Here is an 11,096-nt window from a genome sequence, read left to right on the forward strand (position 1 = left end):
TTGGACGCCTCACGGCACCTATAGTCTTGTCTCTTGCACTCACAGTATAGCTGAGGGCCGTTTTCACTCTCACGCCAGCAATTGTGATATCAAGAAAAAGGTGGCGGAGAAATTCTCCAATTCAGCGAAAATGGAGCGCTGGGGTCCGCTCATGAGTGTAGCTTAAAGGTTGAAACTCGCACCCACGATCCCGAGGGGAATGCCTCTCCCGACTGAGCTCGCCCAGCCTGAGGAAACTGATACTTCCTTGTCTGTTGTTGCAGCGAGCCGGCTGTTGGCTCCGCTCCAAGGGTTCAGTGCAAACCATGAAACACGTTCTCCTGAATTCCATGGTGTCGAAGGCAATCGAGAAAAAAGTCGAGCAATGTATTCTGCTCAATCATTGATAATTCCATTCATATCTTCTGCTTTTCAGCTGCACTCCCCCCCAAACATTGGAAGTAATTTTGCTCAGTATTTGTTTCGCTTGTTTAATATTTTGTTCGCCGGTTTTGCCAGATTAACATATCATTTCAATTATCAATGACAGGAAGCAAGGAACATCACTTGTAAAATTCCCTCGGGCCCATCAATGTGTCAGAATCAAGCACCCGGGCGTTGAAGCACCAACCAACTGAACTAAGACGGTGCACTTACAATCGTGGGCTCGTTGGTCTTGGGGTATGATTCTTGCTTTGGGGTTTTTAGTCGAAATATATGAGCAGTCCGGTCTCAAATCTCGTCCGAACACTTATTTTACTTTTGATCTTGAACTTCCAAAGACAGAAAAGTACCCAAATCACCCCACATGAGTGATACAATTCCTATGTTTCATACTATTACCGAATACAACTGCCCAACTTGGTTCTGATGAAAGGTCATTGACCTGAAACATGAACTCTGTTTCTCTCTCCACAGATGCTGCCTGACCTGCTGAGGGTTTCCAGCATTTTCTGTGTTATCAGAGTATCACTTCCCTCATCACCGAACTGCACTCCTCCACTAGATGTTGCCTTGTGGTGCAAACAGGCTCCTTCCGCACAGCCAGGTGTTCTGCTTTAGACATTAATTATAACTATAATTTGTGAGTTAAAACATATGGCCTTGCCCATTGACCAGAGAGCAGAATGGTGTTGATCTCTCACCAGTGCAGACCTTTCCCACTGCACCAGCTTGGAATGATACGTAACAATCATACAGATGTCACACCTCTCCTGCTTCCCTGTGAAGCTGGTAAGACGAATAGCACACAATGCTGTCTGTCACACATACACACCAGCTCTGAATGATTTAAAGGCCTTGTTATGAATGTCAGAGAATTGTTTATATCAAAAGGATAATTAAACTTACGAGTATTATGATATCAGCTGCAGTCCAAGTGTTTCTGGAATTCAGAATTTACCAGTCTCTATAATAAACATATGCATGCATATAAAGTGAAGCAAATCTGTCTTATGATTGTAGTTTCATTCTCCAAACAGTGATTTATACTTCCATACTTAAGAGGCAAAAGCTAACGGTTAATATTTCTTCAATATAAAGACTAACTCTTTCCTTACAATACAGATACCCCAAACTAATATAACACCTCAAACTGATAGAGCTTCTCAAACTAAAACAGTACCTCAAACTAATACAGCACCTCAAACGGATAGAGAATCTGAAACTACTATAATACCTCAAGCTAATACATCATCTCAAACTAATAAAGTACCTCAAACTAATACAGTACCTCAAACAAATACAACACCTTAAACTAATACAGTACCTCAAACCGATACAGAACCTGAAACTGATATAATACCTCAAACTAATACAGCATCTCAATCTAATACAGCATCTCAAACTGATACAGCACCTCAAGCTAATACAGTACCTCAAACTAATACAGTACCTCAAATTAGTGCAACATCTTAAACGAATCCAGCACCTGCAACTAACGCAACACCTCAAATTAATACCGTACTTCAAACTAATACTGTACCTCAAACAAATACAGTACCTCAAACTAATACAGTACCTCAAGCTCATACCGTATCTCGAATTAATACAGTACCTCAAACAAATACAGCACCTCAAACTAATAGTGTTCCTCAAACTAATCCAGCACCTCAAACTAATAGTGTTCCTCAAACAAATACAGCACCTCAAACTAATAGTGTTCCTCAAACAAATACATCACCTCAAACTAATCGTGTTCCTCAAACAAATACAGCACCTCAAACTAATAGTGTTCCTCAAACTAATCCAGCACCTCAAACTAATAGTGTTCCTCAAACAAATACAGCACCTCAAACTAATCGTGTTCCTCAAACAAATACAGCACCTCAAACTAATAGTGTTCCTCAAACAAATCCAGTACCTCAAACTAATAGTGTTCCTCAAACAAATACAGCACCTCAAACTAATAGTGTTCCTCAAACAAATACATCACCTCAAACTAATAGTGTTCCTCAAACAAATCCAGTATCTCAAACTAATAGTGTTCCTCAAACAAATACAGCACCTCAAACTAATAGTGTTCCTCAAACAAATACAGCACCTCAAACTAATAGTGTTCCTCAAACAAATACAGCACCTCAAACTGATTGTGATCCTCAAACTAATACAGCACCTCAAACTAATCGTGTTCCTCAAACAAATACAGCACCTCAAACTAATAGTGTTCCTCAAACTAATACAGCACCTCAAACTAATCGTGTTCTTCAAACAAATATAGCACCTCAAACTAATAGTGTTCCTCAAACAAATACATCACCTCCAACTAATCGTGTTCCTCAAACAAATACAGCACCTCAAACTAATACTGTACCTCAAACAAATACCGCACCTCAAACGAATAGTGTACATCAAACAAATACAGCACCTCAAACTAATCGTGTTCCTCAAACAAATCCAGCACCTCAAACTAATAGTGTTCCTCAAACAAATACAGCACCTCAAACTAATAGTGTTCCTCAAACTAATACAGCACCTCAAACTAATAGTGTTCCTCAAACAAATACATCACCTCAAACTAATCGTGTTCCTCAAACAAATACAGCACCTCAAACTAATAGTGTTCCTCAAACAAATACAGCACCTCAAACTAATAGTGTTCCTCAAATAATCCAGCACCTCAAATTAATAGTGTTCCTCAAACTAATACAGCACCTCAAACTAATCGTGTTCCTCAAACAAATACAGCACCTCAAACTAATCGTGTTCCTCAAACAAATACAGCACCTCAAACTAATAGTGTTCCTCAAACAAATACATCACCTCAAACTAATCGTGTTCCTCAAACAAATACAGCACCTCAAACTAATAGTGTTCCTCAAACTAATACAGCACCTCAAACTAATAGTGTTCCTCAAACAAATACAGCACCTCAAACTAATAGTGTTCCTCAAACTAATACAGCACCTCAAACTAATCGTGTTCCTCAAACAAATACAGCACCTCAAACTAATAGTGTTCCTCAAACTAATACAGCACGTCAAACTAATCGTGTTCCTCAAACAAATACAGCACCTCAAACTAATAGTGTTCCTCAAACAAATACAGCACCTCAAACTAATAGTGTTCCTGAAACAAATCCAGCACCTCAAACTAATAGTGTTCCTCAAACAAATACAGCACCTCAAACTAATAATGTTCCTCAAACAAATCCAGCACCTCAAACTAATAGTGTTCCTCAAACAAATACAGCACCTCAAACTAATAGTGTTCCTCAAACAAATCCAGCACCTCAAACTAATAGTGTTCCTCAAACAAATACAGCACCTCAAACTAATACAGTACCTCAAACAAATACAGCACCTCAAACTAATACAGTACCTCAAACTAATACAGTACCTCAAACAAATACAGCACCTCAAACTAATACAGTACCTCAAACTAATCCAGCACCTCAAACTAATACAGTACCCCAAAACTAACCATTGACTGAAATGTCAAAGTCCGAACAGGACAAGCAGGTTGACCTTGATCGGCGGCGGATCTGTTAAGAGGATATTAAGCTGCAGGAGAATGTCCCGTTGAGGAACTGCAATTGCATTCAATTAATTTCGAGTCTTTTCTCAACATTAGAGCAGAGAAACACGTCGGCCTAATTCAGTACAACATCCCCAGTACATTTAGTCTGAAGCTCATCACGAGATGCCTTTCAAGTAACCTTTGCTGATTTGTTGCAGTTCAGTTTGGGTTTGAATAGAGTTCTTTCTTTACCAACATTGCTTTCTTGGGGCGAGGGGTATTTGAGTTTGTACCGGGCAATTTGTAGCTGTCCATTGCTAATTGATCTTCAATTGACACAATACATTTCAATTAAACTATCACAAAAAGACGGACTATTCCTGCACCCACTCCCCGCCCCCCCCCACCCCCACCACCAATGTTCCAACTTACTCCATTTCTCCATCGCTGCTTCTGCCAATCTCTCACTCTGTCTCTAATTATAAATCTGTCCATCGTGCTCTCTTTCTACTAATTTTATGTTTCTTTGTCTCTTTCAACTATATCCATTGTTATTTTCACCTTATTAAAAATCAATATCAATCTCCTTCGACCGATTCGAATGTATCATTGTCTCTCCACTGCTTTAAATGTATTTTTTTCTATCTATCTTTCTATCCACCTACCTCTCCATTCATCTATCTCTCTATCTATATATCTCTCTATCCATCTATCTCTCTATCCATCTATTTAACTGTCTACCTATCTATCTATCTCTCTATCAATCTATCTATCCATCCATCTATCTATCTATCTATCTATCCATCTATCGATTCATCTATCTCTCTATCTATATATCTCTCTATCCATCTATCTAATTATCCACCTGTCTCTCTATACATCTACCTATCTATCTTTCTATCTATATGTCTCTCTATCCATTTATCTATCCATCCATCTATTTAACTATCTATCTATCTATATATCTCTCGATCCATCTATCAATCCATCCGTCTATCTATATATATCTCTATCCAACTCTCTCTATCTATACATTTCTCTCGCCATCTATCTATATATCTACTTACCTATCGATCTATCTCTATCTATCCATCTATCTATCTATATAGCTATCTATGGGTTTACCTTTATCTCCCGATGTCTCTATATCTGTTTCTCCCTCCACCTGTTTATTGCTCTGTTGTTGTTTCTCTGTCGCTTTCTGTCTCTCCTTCTTCATTACTCAAGTTTATCAAATAGCTTTTTAATCTTTATCAAAAAAATGCAATATTAAAGCATGAGCATGAGGTAAATTAGCAAATTACAAGGTGGGGTGGACTCAGTATGTTGGTCTGTGAAGACGTCACCGAGCCCTCTTCCTTCTTCAGGCTGCTGATCACAGAAGTCTCCCTGAGCAGCTTCTGGAAGAAGAAGCGCGAGCACTTCTCGTCCTGCTCCACGGAGCGGACTCTGGAGCGAAAGATAATCTTTGAGGCCCCTTTCACTGGACGGTTCACAGCATGAGATCACAGGATGAGGCCCCTTTAACTGGATGGTTCATACCGTGAGATACGGTCTGTATTGTCATGTATTGCTTCGAAATTGTGAAATTTAGTTTTAACTCTCTGTATTCTTAAATTTTATGCAGTAATGTATGTTTCATAATAAAAAACATTCGCAGAAACTTTCGAATCAAACGGGAATCGAACCTCCACACGTTATCCATTGCTCCACTGGCCAAGTTTTCAAAAAAGCATGCAGTAACTCACAATCCCACAGCGCTGGATAATGAACAGTTACCGAGTCAGTCTCGGTCATGCCCACGCGATTCCGCGAGTCCGGGAGTGTCAAAATGTGCACGGTGAACAATCACCAAAGAGAGAGATTTCAGCTGCTTCCTTTCGATCGCTCAGCTTGCAAAGCGGAGGACTAAAGTACAATTAACAGATCAAATGTTGCTGGTTCGAAGTAATAAACGTGCTTTTGGAGTAAGTAGCTCTAGGCCATTCTCTTAACTTTACAGGCAGCCTATAGCTTAACATGTTAGCGCTGAGGCACAGGAGACCACTTTTCCTTTGTCAAAACTTAAAGCTTTCTGTGTCTGTCAGAACACGGCTGTTTTGTTCGAGCATTTGCCTCTGCTCACCAGCAGGGAGTGCCTTTGAGCAACAACACGTCAAACCGCTTTCAGGCAAAAATGTCTTCTGTCAGTCAGTCAGATAGGCAGATTGGGCTCTTGCTGCTCCCTCAAGCTCGGGGCTGCTGTTCCTTTCCTATTATCTCGTCAGCCTTCCGCAGGCTCGGACTCTTCTCAGCATCATTCACGATTACTGTGGCTTCCCGTTCAGCTGTTGCTCACTTGCTAATGCACGATATCGCCAATTGGAGCAAAGTGTTGAATATATTCAGGGAGGGGGCCAACCCAAGGCAAGATTTCTCTGCTGATCGTGGAACTGCTTGGAGGCGAGTGCGAAACAACTACTGTGAAGGGCATTGAATAAAGGTGGCATTAGCAACATGGATACATATTCGGCGAAGGGACAGGAAACAGAGTAGTGGTGAACGGTTGTTTTTCGGACTGGAGGGAGATGGACAGTGGTGTTCTCCAGGGTTCGGTGCTGTAACTACTGCTTTCCTTGATATATATTAATGACTTGAACTTGGGTGTACAGGGCACAATTTCTAAATTTGCAGAGGACACCAAACTTGGAAGGGTTATGAACAGTGAGGAGGATAGTGATAGAATTGAAGAGAATATATACAGACTGGTTGCATGGGCGGACACATGGCAAATGAAATTTAACGAAGAAAAATGCGAATTGATGCATTTCGGTAGGAAGAACGAGGAGAGGCAATATAAACAAGAGGGCACAATTCTAACAGTGATACAGCAACAGAGGGATCTGGGGGTATATGTGCACATGTCATTGAAAGTGGCAGGGCAGGTTGAGAAAGCAGTTAAAAAGCATACGGGATCCCGGGCTTTATAAATAGAGGCATAGAGTACAAAAGTATGCAAGTCATGATGAACCTTTAGAAAACACTGGTTCAGCCACAACTGGAGTATTGTGCCCACTTCTGGGCGTCGCACTTTAGGAAGGATATGAAGGCGTTAAAGAGGGTGCAGAATAGGTAAACTAGGATGATTCCAGGGATGAGAGACTTTAGTTTCGTGGATAGACTGGAGAAACTGGAGATTTGATAGAGATTTTCAAAACCATGAAGGGTTTAGACAGAGTATGTAGAGAGAAATCGTTCCCATTTGCAGAAGGGTGAAGGACCAGAGGACATAGATTTAAGTTGATTGGCAAAAGCACCAAATATGACATCAGGAAAAACGATGGGGCGGTGGAGTGGGACAAGCTGGATTGCTCTTGCATAGAGCTGGTGTGGTCTCGATGGGCCGAATGACCTCCTTCCATGCTGTAATCTTTCCACGATTCAAGTCGAGTGCTCGCTGAGCATGTGAAAAATCGCAGGATCGATTCTTGCATTCTCCACTCACCTTTTGACTTGGGTCAATTGTCCAGAAACAAAAGTGGTGTCAGTTTTCAGCGAGCCCAAGGTCCATGCACTTCTTAAGCTTCACTGCGTGCTACGGTACAGAGAGGTCATGGGGCAGCAAATCTTTTTATATGCTGCAGGAAGCAAAAATTCTTGATTTTGGTCTTGAGCAAAGATGGAAAAAAAAGCTTAATGATGCCTTCTCTGAGGATTGAACTCAGGACCTTCAGATTATGAGACTGACGCGCTACCTACTGCACTAAGAAGACACTTGATGTATAAATCTCCAGGCAGCTCTATCAAGTAGGACAGTTTGCAAGGTGTAAAATCATAAACTCATCGGCAGTTTGCAAAAACTCTCCATCCAGGTGGAAATCGAACCAACAATCTTCTGAATTTTGGTCAGACACGTTCCCCATTGCTCGACTGGCCAAAGGTGTGTCGAGTAAGTCGGAGCTCACACTCTCACAGCGCTGCGGTATGAGCAGGTCCCGAGTCAGTCTCGGTCATGCCCACACGACTCCACGAGTCCGGGAGTGTCAAAAGGCGCACGGTGAACAATCACCAAAGGGAGGGACCTTTGCTGCTTCCCTTCGATAGCTCAGCTGGTCTTATGGAAAACTTGTAGAGATTAAAACTTGAAAGCAAAATCACTCTTAAATCGTTGGTTTAATTCTGGCTCAAAATAACGAACGTGCTTTTGGATTAAGCGGTATTGAGCTCAAGGCCGCTCTCTTAACTTTACAGACTGTTTGCTGCTTAAAATGTTGGCGCTTTTCCTTTCTCAAACCTTGAAGCTGTTTTAATCGAGCATTTGCCTCTGCTCACCAGCAGGGAGTGCCTTTGAGCAACAACACGTCAAACCGGACATCACTTTCAGGCAAAAAAAGACTTCTGTCAGTCTTTCGGACAGGTCTCTCGTTGATCAAAGGAGTGCCTTTGAGCAGCAATGCTTTTTTATTTTCAAAATATACTTTATTTCATAAAATTTAAGGATACATAAAGTTCAGGGTAAAAGTCACAATTTCAATTCAAAACAATACGAAACAGATCGCACACACTATGATCCCATTATTTCAATACAATACACAGTACATGTCTTTAAATACATTCTGTATAATAAAAGGTGGGATGGCTTTACACGGTGCTCTTTCCCCATAGAGCCCTTGTATAGGCCGCACCGTGCCTCAGTGCATCCCGCAGCACATTCCCCTGGACCTTGGAGTGTGTCAGTCGGCAACACTCGCTCGTGGACCGTTCCTTCAGCTGGGAGACCAGAAGGTTTCGGGAGGACCAAAGGGCCTCCTTCACCGAGTTGATGGCCTTCCAGCAGCTGTTGATATCTGTCTCGGTGTCCGTCCCGGGGAACAGCCCATAGAGCACAGCGTCCTGTGTGACCGAGTTGTTGGGGATGAATGGGGACAGAGACCAACGCATTTCTCTCCACATATTCTGCGTGAAGGACCAGTCCATCAGGAGACAGGCGATGGTCTCATCCCCGTTGCAGCCTTGAAGGCAGCTCGAGGTGGTGCTGAGAATTTGTCCATGTTGGAATGCCCACACTGGGAGTGCGGATCTCACCACCCTCCAGACCACATCCTGGTGCCTGTTGGTCAGTTCCGGCGACGAGATGTTCTGCCAAATGGCATCGACCGTCTGGTCGGGGATCTGCCCGATCGGATTCATCCTCTCCTTTTCCTGCAGGACCCCCAGAACGTTCCTCGTCGACCACTGTCTGATGGCCTTGTGGTCGAAGTGGTTTCTCCTCAGGATCTTCTCCACCTGGGGCAGGTAGGGTGGGGTGGTCGAGCTGGACGGGACGTCCTTCGTCTCCTCGGCTAGCATGGCCAGACGCAGTTTTCTCAATGTTTTGGACAGGTAGAAACTCAGCACGTAGAGACACTTGGTGTTTGTGTACCGGGGCTCTGCACACATTCTGAGGCAGCCACACACAAAGGTGGCCATCAGGATCAGGGCAGCATTGGTGACGCTTCTGTCCCCTTTGTCTGGAGGTTTGTACATGGTGTCCCTGTGGGCGCGTTCTACCTTGGACCTCCAGAAAAAGTGGAAGATAGCTCGGGTGACTGTGGTGACGGAGTTGGGGGGAATGGGCCAGACCTGGGCCACGGAGAGCAACACCGCGAGTACCTCACACCTTATCAACAGATTCCTGCCCGTTATTGAGAGAGACAGCGTCCCCCCAACATACCAAGCTTCTGTTTCGCCTTGGTGAACCGCTCCTCCCATTTCTTGGTGGAGGCCTGGGGCCCCCTGAACCAGCTCGCAAGTACCATCAGTTAGTCGGACCTGACGGTGAAGGGGACAAAGGATCGGGTCTCCCACCTGCCAGAGAACATGGCCTCACCCTTACTGTAGTTCACTCGGGACACCGAGGCCAGTTCGAAACGATCGCAGATGCCCATCAATCTGTGGACCGACTGCTGATTGGAGCAAAAGACAGTGACGTCATCCATGTACAGGGCGGCCGTAATCTGAGAGCCTCCGCTGCCTGGGATCGTCATCCCCCTGATACTTGTGTCCTTCCTGACGGACGGGGCAAACGGCTCGATACCACATATGAACAAGACCATGGAGAGAGGACAGCCCTGCCTGACTCCAAATCTGATCAGAAAACTCTCCGACTCCAGCCCATTGATTAGGACTGCGCTATGAATGTCCACATAAAGCAGTCAGGTCCAATTGGACATTTCCTCCCCAAAGCCCATTTTGGACAGCACATTCATCATGTATGTGTGGGATATTCTGTCAAAGGCCTTGTCCTAGTCCGGGCTGATGAGGCAGGTGTTCACCCCCCTTTCCTACATGTAGACGATCGTATACCTGGACAGTACCAGGCTATCAGAGACTTTCTGCCGGGGACAGTACAGGTCTGATCCGGGTGGATCACCTGCTCCAGAGCGGACTCGAGCCTGTTGGCGATGGCCTTCGACAGAATCTTGTAGTTGACATTTAGCAAGGAAATGGGTCGCCAATTTCTGATTTCCCCCTCTCCCTCTTCTGCTTGAAGATGACAGTGATGATGCCTTTCCTCATGGACTCTGAAATGCTGCCTGCCAGAAGCATACCCCCGTACACATCCAGTAGCTCTTGGCCAGTCCAATCACACAGAGCCGAGTACAACTCAACCGGTAAGCCATCGCTCCCCAGAGTTCTACTTTTCTCCAAAGACCGGACGGCCTTTGTCAGCTTCTCCAAGGTCAATGGCCGATCCAGGCGCTCCTGTTCGCTGTCCTCTAAGACCTCCGTAATAGAGGACAGGAAGGGTTGGGAGGCCGTGGTGTCTCTGGGCTTTGCGTCATACAGCCCGGCATATAAAGATTTGCTGATCCTCAGTATGTCGGTCTGTCAAGGCGTCACCGAGCCGTCTTCCTCCTTCAGGCTGCTGATCACCAGAGGTCTCTCTGTGCAGCTTCTGGACGAAGAAACGCGAATACTTCTCGCCCTGCTGCACGGAGTGGACTCTGGACCGAAAGGTGATCTTTGAGGCCTCGGAGGTGAAGAGCGAGACTTTCTGGCCCTTCAACTTCCTGAGTCCTTTCCCGACATCGATCCCCATCGACTGCAGCTGGAGCAGATCCTGCATGCTTTTCTGGATCTGGGACAATTTCCTCTGTCTCTCTCTCGTCCCTTTAACTGGACGGGTCAAACCGTGAGAT

At 44.3% G+C, this 11,096-nt stretch overlaps 1 non-coding gene across 1 annotated transcript; it reads right to left on the minus strand.

The window, feature by feature from the left end:
- Positions 1 to 7,615: 7,615 nt before the first annotated feature.
- Positions 7,616 to 7,688, minus strand: trnam-cau (transfer RNA methionine (anticodon CAU)). The gene has a single exon. It is a non-coding gene; the product is annotated as a tRNA-Met (tRNA).
- Between the last annotated feature and the right edge of the window lie 3,408 nt (positions 7,689 to 11,096).

Source organism: Heptranchias perlo, unplaced genomic scaffold, assembly GCF_035084215.1.
Source record: "Heptranchias perlo isolate sHepPer1 unplaced genomic scaffold, sHepPer1.hap1 HAP1_SCAFFOLD_47, whole genome shotgun sequence".
Classification (NCBI taxonomy): domain Eukaryota; kingdom Metazoa; phylum Chordata; class Chondrichthyes; order Hexanchiformes; family Hexanchidae; genus Heptranchias; species Heptranchias perlo.